This window comes from Neofelis nebulosa, chromosome 12 (genome assembly GCF_028018385.1).
Source record: "Neofelis nebulosa isolate mNeoNeb1 chromosome 12, mNeoNeb1.pri, whole genome shotgun sequence".
Lineage (NCBI taxonomy): Eukaryota > Metazoa > Chordata > Mammalia > Carnivora > Felidae > Neofelis > Neofelis nebulosa.
This window is the reverse complement of record NC_080793.1, coordinates 62,890,229-62,898,956: the sequence shown is the minus strand read 5'-3', so window position 1 is coordinate 62,898,956 and position 8,728 is coordinate 62,890,229. Positions and strand designations below refer to the sequence as shown.

At 40.4% G+C, this 8,728-nt stretch overlaps 2 pseudogenes; one reads left to right on the top strand and one right to left on the bottom strand.

Moving 5' to 3' along the window:
• Positions 1-293: 293 nt before the first annotated feature.
• On the top strand, positions 294-1,008 carry LOC131490766 (zinc finger protein ZIC 3-like; annotated as a pseudogene).
• A 6,852-nt stretch (positions 1,009-7,860) lies between these two features.
• Positions 7,861-8,475, bottom strand: LOC131490886 (large ribosomal subunit protein P1-like; annotated as a pseudogene).
• Positions 8,476-8,728: the final 253 nt, after the last annotated feature.

Below are 8,728 nucleotides of genomic sequence, written 5' to 3'. Positions count from 1 at the left end.
TGTGTATATATGTGTGTGTAAGGCAGGGAGGGCAGGAAGAAAATGCAGTCTTCTTAGTAAAACTGAAAGTTTAGTTAACTCTGAAAAGATGCCAATACTATGTGAGCTATAGCTCATTGTTTATATGCAAGCTAGCCACCAAATCATATTTATCCTTTTTGGGAGTCCCTTGGCAAAACAATGCAATCAATTTCTAGTACATGGAAATATTCCTACATTGCAAGGTTCCCCTGCCCACCCCACCACCCGGGCGGTGGGGCGGGGGGAGAAACATCATTTGAAAATAGCAAGAGATGAAACAGGCATTTTCATATTATGATTTGGTAATTAACATTTTTACATATAAGAAATTCCTACATTGTGCAAGTGGATCGAGGAGGCTCAGCTCAGCCAGCCCAAGAGCTGTGACCAGACCTTCAGCATCATGCACGAGCTGGTGATACATGTCACCATGGAGCATGTAGACAGCCTGGAGCAGAACAACTACATCTGCTACTGGGAAGAGTGCCTTCGTGAGGGCAAGTCCTTCAAGGTGAACTACAAACTGGCCAACCACATTCAAGTGCACACGGGCCAGAAGCCCTTTCCATACCCCTTCCTGGGCTGTGGGAAGATCTTTGCCTGCTCCAAAAACCACAAAGTCCACAAGAGGATCCATAGAGGGGAGAAGCCTTTCAAATACGAATTTGAAGGCTATAACAGACACTTTGCCAACAGCAGTGACCACAAGAAGCACACACATGTGCACACCTTGGACAAGCCTTTCATCTGCAAAGTGTGCAACAAGTCCTGCACCCAAGCTCCCTGCACAAGTGCATGAAGGTTTATGAATCTCAAGGGTCAGATTCCTCTTCTGCTGCCAGTTCAGGCTATGAATCTGAATCTTCTACTCCACCCACTGTAGCTTCTGCAAACAGCAAAGATACCACTAAAACCCCATCTGCAGTTCAAACTAGCACCAGCCACAACTCTGGACTTCCTCCCAATTTTAACAAATGGTATGTCTGAGGACAAACACAAAAACAAACCCTGTTAACCATAGAATGGACCAAATGGATTTTAAAGAGAAAACCAAGACCAAGCAGATGGAAATGGAGTTTTAAGGCAAGAGGTGGGGTTACATCTTGGTAATTGCATTTGTCTGGGAAGGTTTGGGGGCAAGATCCCAAAGTAGCCATGCCCTTTTCTCAGGATTAGAAAATATGTTTTGGAATTTGAAGGATTTTTTTAAAACTTCTTTTCACTGCTTTTTCTCCCTTTTTTCTTGCTCTCTGAATACCACATTCCTAAACTCCTTCAGTTCATTTTAATGCCTGTCTTGTTTATTGAGAGGAAGTTATAGAAGGCCTGTTCGTGGTGGTGATGTTAAACTGATGGAAATTCTTCACCTTATTGGTGATTGTTTAAATTCTCAGTCTTTTTTTTTAAGTTTATTTATTTATTCTGAGAGAGAGAGAGAGAGAGAGAGAGAGAGAGAGGATCCCAAGCAGTCTCTTTGCTGATAGCACGGAGTTCGATCTCACTAACTGTGAGATCATGACCTGAGCCAAAATCAAGAGTCAGATACCTAACTGAGACACCTGGGTAGGCATTCCTCAACTCTCAAGGTCTTAAAGCATGCTAAAGTCCTGTTATGTCTTGAACTTCTCCTCAAAGCATTACACTTCTGAATGTATTTTTGTCTAATGGGGTCAAAGCTGTTCAGTATTTTTTTCAGGCTGAGGATGTGATGTTATCTCTCCACAGACTGTAACGTTAAGTACACAGTTTCCTTTTGTAACAACTTTTTTTTGTAAATACATATCCATTGTTGTCATAGTTATCATTTGTAATTTGATTATTGATACAAGTGCCAGAAACTGAACAATATTAATGGAAAAATATTTTCTAACAAATGCTGTACAACTTTTGATTATAACTGCTTTAGCATTAGATTTTATTGTTTTGAAAGAGGAACACAATTTACAGGTTTTGAGCCACTGATTCCTTTCTCTTGTTTTATAACAGCCACCTTCTACAAAGAGGAGATGTATGCAAATGGATCTTGCTTGTTGGTATTTATAACTCACTCATATTCCTTTCATAATTGTTAAATTAAATTGTTAAATTATTTTCTTATTTCAGTGCGGATTCCTTACAGTGTCAGTTTCCATCTGGGGAGATCCTCCTTTAACTGCAAGTTTAAATGTGTTTGTCCTGGATTTTCAGCATGCAAATCAAATATTACTGATCGGTTTTATTAGTGGCCATAACATCTCAATCTTGTATTTCAAAGACTGAGAGCTGGATTTAATCATCCCTTCCCTACATACATAAACATAAGGTTTAAACTTAAGGTTTATATCCCCTAGTTTTTTTATTACCTTATATAAAAATGAACATTGCAGCAGAATGCATGTCTGTATATATTGAGAGATCACCCTTATACATATATATTTATATATTTTTATCTATGACCTATCTAATCTGCCTATCAAACCTAGCTATCTATATATTTTCAAAAGCTACCATATGTCTGAAACAGTGGTGATGAGTAAGGCCAGTTGAGCCATGCTTTCTTATGGTTAAAGTGCTTCATTAAAGAACCAAAGTCCATTTACAATTTTGGAAGGCAAAGTCTGATTTGTTTTACTGTATATAGTTCAATTGATAAATATCACAATTATTCATAACATTTTTATAGCAGCTTTGAAATGACATTGTGGAAAGAAAAAACATTTGCAAAATATGGATTTTTAAAGTTCATGGTGTGTAGGCACAGATGTTAAGAGCATTGTTTACATTAAAATCAATAACAATGAAAAATGGTTATTTGCTTTGTGATAAAATATTAACAATCCGTTTGATCTTCAGTGAAGAAACTCATTTGGGCAAACAGTTATTTTATAGTTGTTATATGTTACTTTTGGGGGAGAAGGTTGGATGAGTAAAGTATCCAGAGACTTTTTAAAACTAATTTAGGGTGCTGTTTAATATTGAAAGCCCAATCTCTACATGAATAACCAGCTTGCAAATGAGCAAATAGAATGGTTGAGATAAGGAATTGTAAATAATTTAGAAATGTAATAAATAGGCTTAAGTACCTCCTCCTCTTGAAGGGGCAATGCTCTAGGTTTTTTGGTGGCAGTCATTTGGTATTCTACATAATAATTTTGAATTATAGAATTTTGTTTATTGTTCTTTTTGAAGAAATAAAATCTTGGCACATCTTTAAAAAAAAGAAAAAAGAAGGAAATGTTCTGCAAATATTTAAAGAGCCTTCATAAGCATGAGCACAGTGATAAAGTCCGATAAACCTTCATGTCATGCATTTATTTGAGTGCTACGTTCTAAGGTCTGTACACCGATTATCTTCTTTAATCCCACCAAAGCACTTTAAGGAAGAAATTTCACAAATGTAAAAATTAAGGCAGGAAGATTAAGAAACTTACCCAAATCTCTGCAGCTTGTAAATGGCAGAGTGGACATTTGAGTCCAGGTGTATCTGACTCAGATCCAAGCTCTCAGCTATCTACTGTCTCCCAAATGGCAGAAGTCCTGCTGCCACTACTAAGCATCAATCATTATTACCAAAGATTGTTTGGGTACTTCTTTATAGTGCAAACATCATGTGTAAAACATTCCCAAAAGTTTCCTCTGTACAAAAAAAGGCACTTGCCAGAGGAAGTATCCCTATACATTAATTGCCAACAACAAATCTTTATAATTAATCTATAATTTTTGTGCAATAGATGATCTTTAAGCAAGTATCTTTTATAAGTAGAATATGAGTAATGCAATCTGCATAAAAATAGTCATGATGTGTGATAAGGATATAGGTGACTTGCTTTGGGGAGCTGACAGAGGGGAACAGGTATGTACACAAACACATGCACATGCCTTGGAAAAGTAGCCTTGCTATCACGAGAGAGACGGAAGCACAGTACGTGCTAGTTTCATTTCTAGCCTTGTACAAAGCCTTGTTAATATATTTTTAACCTGTATTTATTTAATTTAATTTAATTTAATTTACCTATCTATCTATATTTAAATTGAAATTAGTTAACATATAGTGTAACCTTGGCTTCAGGAATAGAACCCAGTGATTCATCTCTTACATATAACAAGTGCTCATCCCAGAAAAGTGCCCTCCTTAATGCCCATCACCCATTTAACCCATCCCCCCATCGACCTCCCTTCTAGCAACCCTCAGTTTGTTCTCTGTATTTAAGAGTCTCTTATGGTTTGCCTTCCTCTCAGTTTTTATCTTATTTTTCCCTTGCCTTCCCCTATGTTCATCTGTTGAGTTTCTCAAATTCCACGTATGAATGAAATCATATGATATCTTTCTCTGACTTACTTATTTCCCTAACGACTTGTTAATATTGAAAGGCTCAAGCCTGGTGACCTGAGCTAGGTTATTACATAATCCTCTCTTGAGGCTGTGGCTGAATTGTGATGGAATTTTGGACCACGCCTGCCTCATTTCCCCACATGATAGCCCATAAAGCTCTAGAGGTGTCAATTCTTCCTCCTAGCAGATAAGCAATACCTATCGGTGGACCTTTATTGCTTCCCCTCTGGCAATGGCTTCTGGGCTTCAGGAGCAGAGCTACCACCCTCCACATCTTTTAAAATGCAGTATGTTAGAAATGCAATCAGTTTGCACCCACCAGCACCTCCCTCCTTCTCCAGTTCCCAACCAAAGCTCTGGATATTCACAAATCATTATGACTGCTTAATTTCAGAGAATTCTGCTGAATTGCCTCTACATTTCTCTGGATTGGTAAATAGGGATGAGCCTAGCTGCCCACAACAGCTGCAAGCCCCAGTAACTATGAAAGCGTGGTCTGTATCTGCATCCCAACCTACACTGACTGGGTGGACCCAACAACAGGAAACTGTCTGTGGGGCTCTGAATTTTCCTTCTGTAGTGTCATATTCTCTGAGCCCAGGAACTAAAGGAAAACAGAGCCATTGCCTTGTTGCCACGGCAACCAAGCAGGTGCTCTGAATCTGGTGGTTCTTAACAAAATGCTCAATTTCTCCTCACTGGGAGACAGAGGTTGTTTTAGCTAGGGCAGAAGTTAGATTGCAAGTGCTCAGAACTAGAACAGTGTTTGCCATGTGGCATCAGGAGGTCAGACACACCAGCGAAATCAGACTCCATTAGGGAAAGCTTACAATTGGAAAGCTGGCAAGACAAAGAACTAATACTTAACCCAAATCCAGAGGTTGAGATTGCAGAACCAGGGTTTGAGATTCAGGCAAACTGGAGTTCATTTTACAGAAAGGTAGAATGCAAAGAAAGGTATCCAAGGGCACTGCTGTAAAGAACCTCAATGTGTTTGTAAGTGAAACCAAGACAGTATGAAACATAAACATTTGGGGGCGCCTGGATGGCTCAGTCGGTTAAGCGTCCGACTTCGGCTCAGGTCATGATCTCATGGTCAGTGGGTTCAAGCCCCGCGTCGGGCTCTGTGCTGACAGCTCAGAGCCTGGAGCCTGCTTCAGATTCTGCGTCTCCCTCTCTCTCTGACCCTGCCCCGTTCATGCTCTGTCTCTCTCTGTCTCAAAAATAAATAAACATTAAAAAAATTAAAAAAAAAAAGAAACATAAACATTTGTCAGCTTCATAGCAAAGTGTAGCCTTCTATCTCCTACCCAGCTCTTACGTGAGTTAAAATAGGCTTTGTTTCTAGTTTCAGGCCTGGGGTATACATGGTGAATCATATTATGGAAAAGCTCCTTCCTCAAGTTATGATATTATCTTGGTCTACTTTGGTCTACTTTGACCTCTGCTTCACCACAAACTCGCTGAAATCTTAAGCCCCTTCCTTCAGAAGGTCTTCTGTCTCAAAGTTTCGCAGATAAGCCTCAGACAAGGTCCTAATCAGCTCTTACTTAAGGCTCTGCAGACCTAAATGCAGTCTGACTGGCAAACAACCATACCAATAAACAAAAATCTAAATTCCTTGTCTTCAAGGCTTATCTCATCAGTTTCATCCTATTACCACAGCCTCCCATGTTTACCTCCTTTCAGCTTCACCAGTCTTTTTGTTCCTCAATCATCCCTACTTCCCACATCACCCATAAACCCAGGCCCTGCCCCAAATCCTGCATTTTATAGCTTTCCTTCCTCCATGCCACTCCCTATAGAATGAGGTCCACAGGCCAAGGGATGTGCCTATCAAAACCCAGTATCTCTCACTCTTCTAAATCACACATGAGATTGCTAGGACCACAGAAAGCTTTGTCCAAACAGCATCAAGCCTCCTCCTAGAGCCTGCAAGGACCTCTTCTGAGGTCTACCCTCCTGAGGCAACCACTCCCACTGGTATGTACATCTGTAGAGTCTGTGTTACAAGCATATCATGGAATATAATGAAATAAAAAATAATTATTAAATAACATGTTTGGTTAGGTCTGTCCAGAAATAAAGGGTCAAATTAAAAGCAGTGTCTTCAACTGTGCCCTGAAGGTCAACTCATTAAGGTTCTGTTAAACCAGAAAGACAGGGAACCTCAGAGCTCAACTTTCCCCCAAGACACCTTGACTGGTCTCCCCTTCAGTCAATGGACTCTGGGTCTATTTAGTTCTAGAAACTGGGTGAGTTTTCATTGTAGCACTGATGTCAGTTTTCCAGCTCTCAAATTTTCTGTTATCCAAATCAAGCAATGCCTGATAGTTCTCCATGTATCTTGCCCCTAAAATCACTATGGGTACATCGCGGCCAATACACTCTAACTGCTATTCTGATTTTGATGTCCATTGTGTTAATTATGTACATCTTGCCTCTGAGAATTAAGTCCTGCCATAGGTCTCTGTCATTCTGGAATCCCATTATCCTCATTAATATTAGGCAGCCTAATTTCCATTCCACATCTACAAGCATCACTTGCAGAGAACAGGCACCACTAAGCTTCCTAAAGAAACTGGAATACCCAGCACTAGTATATTTCCTATTGCCTTAGAGATAGGAGTGAGCTCTGAGTCTTTCAGGGAACATAATCAGCAACAGGTTCTCAGGTTGTACATAGTAAATCCATTCTAATATTCTTGCCTTCCTGATCCATATGTCCTCACTGCTCAGTATAATGCCAATACAACTGGCAACTTCACCTCACATACCCTGGGCCATTGTCATGACCAAGTTTAAAGAAGCCAACCTGACAGTTTGTTTAGAGCAACTCTAAGTCCTGGAACATTGAATCCTGAGTCATGGAAGATACCCCCATACCTGTGACTTCTCTTCTGTCCAGCCTTATATTCCCCTGATCTGATATTCTCAAAATTCACTCTTATACATATTCCCTTGTTCTCTGCTAATATATGTAATGGCCAGATTCTGTCATTTAATAGGTAGTCTGTTTCTTCCCTAAGCAGGGACTGTACCCTTTCTCTCAGGCTATGCTGAATTATGACCCTGGTTATTGGCCTGGATGTGATGAGTTGTGGCAGAAGCAGCTTTTAAAGAGAACAAGTATCATCTTATTAGGCACCTGCTTTAGGTGAGGGCATTGTACAGATTTAGGAAAGGGGAGGGTGTTTTCCTTTAGCAAAGGAAACAGATATATTCCACTGTCCCAGGAATATTTCAGGGAAATTTTTAGTTGAGGGTTCTTAGGTTTACCCATTTAAATATCCTCATAACAGATTTTTTGTGCCCTCTTTCCTACCTGGCTCCTGGTTTTAATATAGTATATACATATTAAGCTACAAATTTAAATTCCTTTATATCTTTACTGTGCTTATAATTAGAATCTGGATCTGATTTTCAACCCATTCTACCCTGAGGCCAGACTGCCATTGATCCTGCTGGTTTTCAGAGGATCCCTTAAGTTAGCCATTAGCTGCCCAGAGTATATAATTTTATTTTATTTTTTTTCTTTAAGAATTCAGTTTTTTATTGAACAGTTTACAGAAGAGGTTTATTCAAAAAGACCAAAGCCTATGTCATCATCAGACTCCTCTGATTCTTCTTTCTTTGTTTCCACTTTCTTCTCAGGTGCAGCCATGGTAGAAGGAGCAGTGCAGTGCCAGCTGCTGGGGCAGGTCCATCAACCCCTACAGTGCAGATGAGGCTCCCAATATTGACATTGGCCATGGCCTTTGCAAACAAGCCCATCCAGAAAGGTTCAACATTTATACCTGCTGCTTTTTTTTTTTTAATTTTTTTTTAATGTTTTTTATTTATTTTTGGGACAGAGAGAGACAGAGCATGAACGGGGGAGGGGCAGAGAGAGAGGGAGACACAGAATCGGAAACAGGCTCCAGGCTCCGAGCCATCGGCCCAGAGACTGACGCGGGGCTCGAACTCACGGACCGCGAGATCGTGACCTGGCTGAAGTCGGATGCTTAACCGACTGCGCCACCCAGGCGCCCCAATACCTGCTGCTTTAATAAGGGCATTGATCTTATCCTCTGAGACTGTCACCTCATCATCATGCAGGATGAGGGCCAGTAGATGCAGGCGAGCTCCTAGACAGAGGCCATGGTGTGGGAGACTGCTGAGTGGGCGCTACTGGGCCACACCCCAATGCAGATTTCCCTGGGAGGAGTAAAGATGGTGGAAAAGTAGGGGGGTTGGGATTTCCCCTCATCCTTCCAACACAATTGTATCCAGGTTAGATCACTAGGAACACAGGCACAAAAACAGACACATAGACCAATGGAATAGAATAGAAACCCCAGAACTAGACCCACAAACGTATGGCCAACTCATCTTTGACAAAGCAGGAAAGAACAT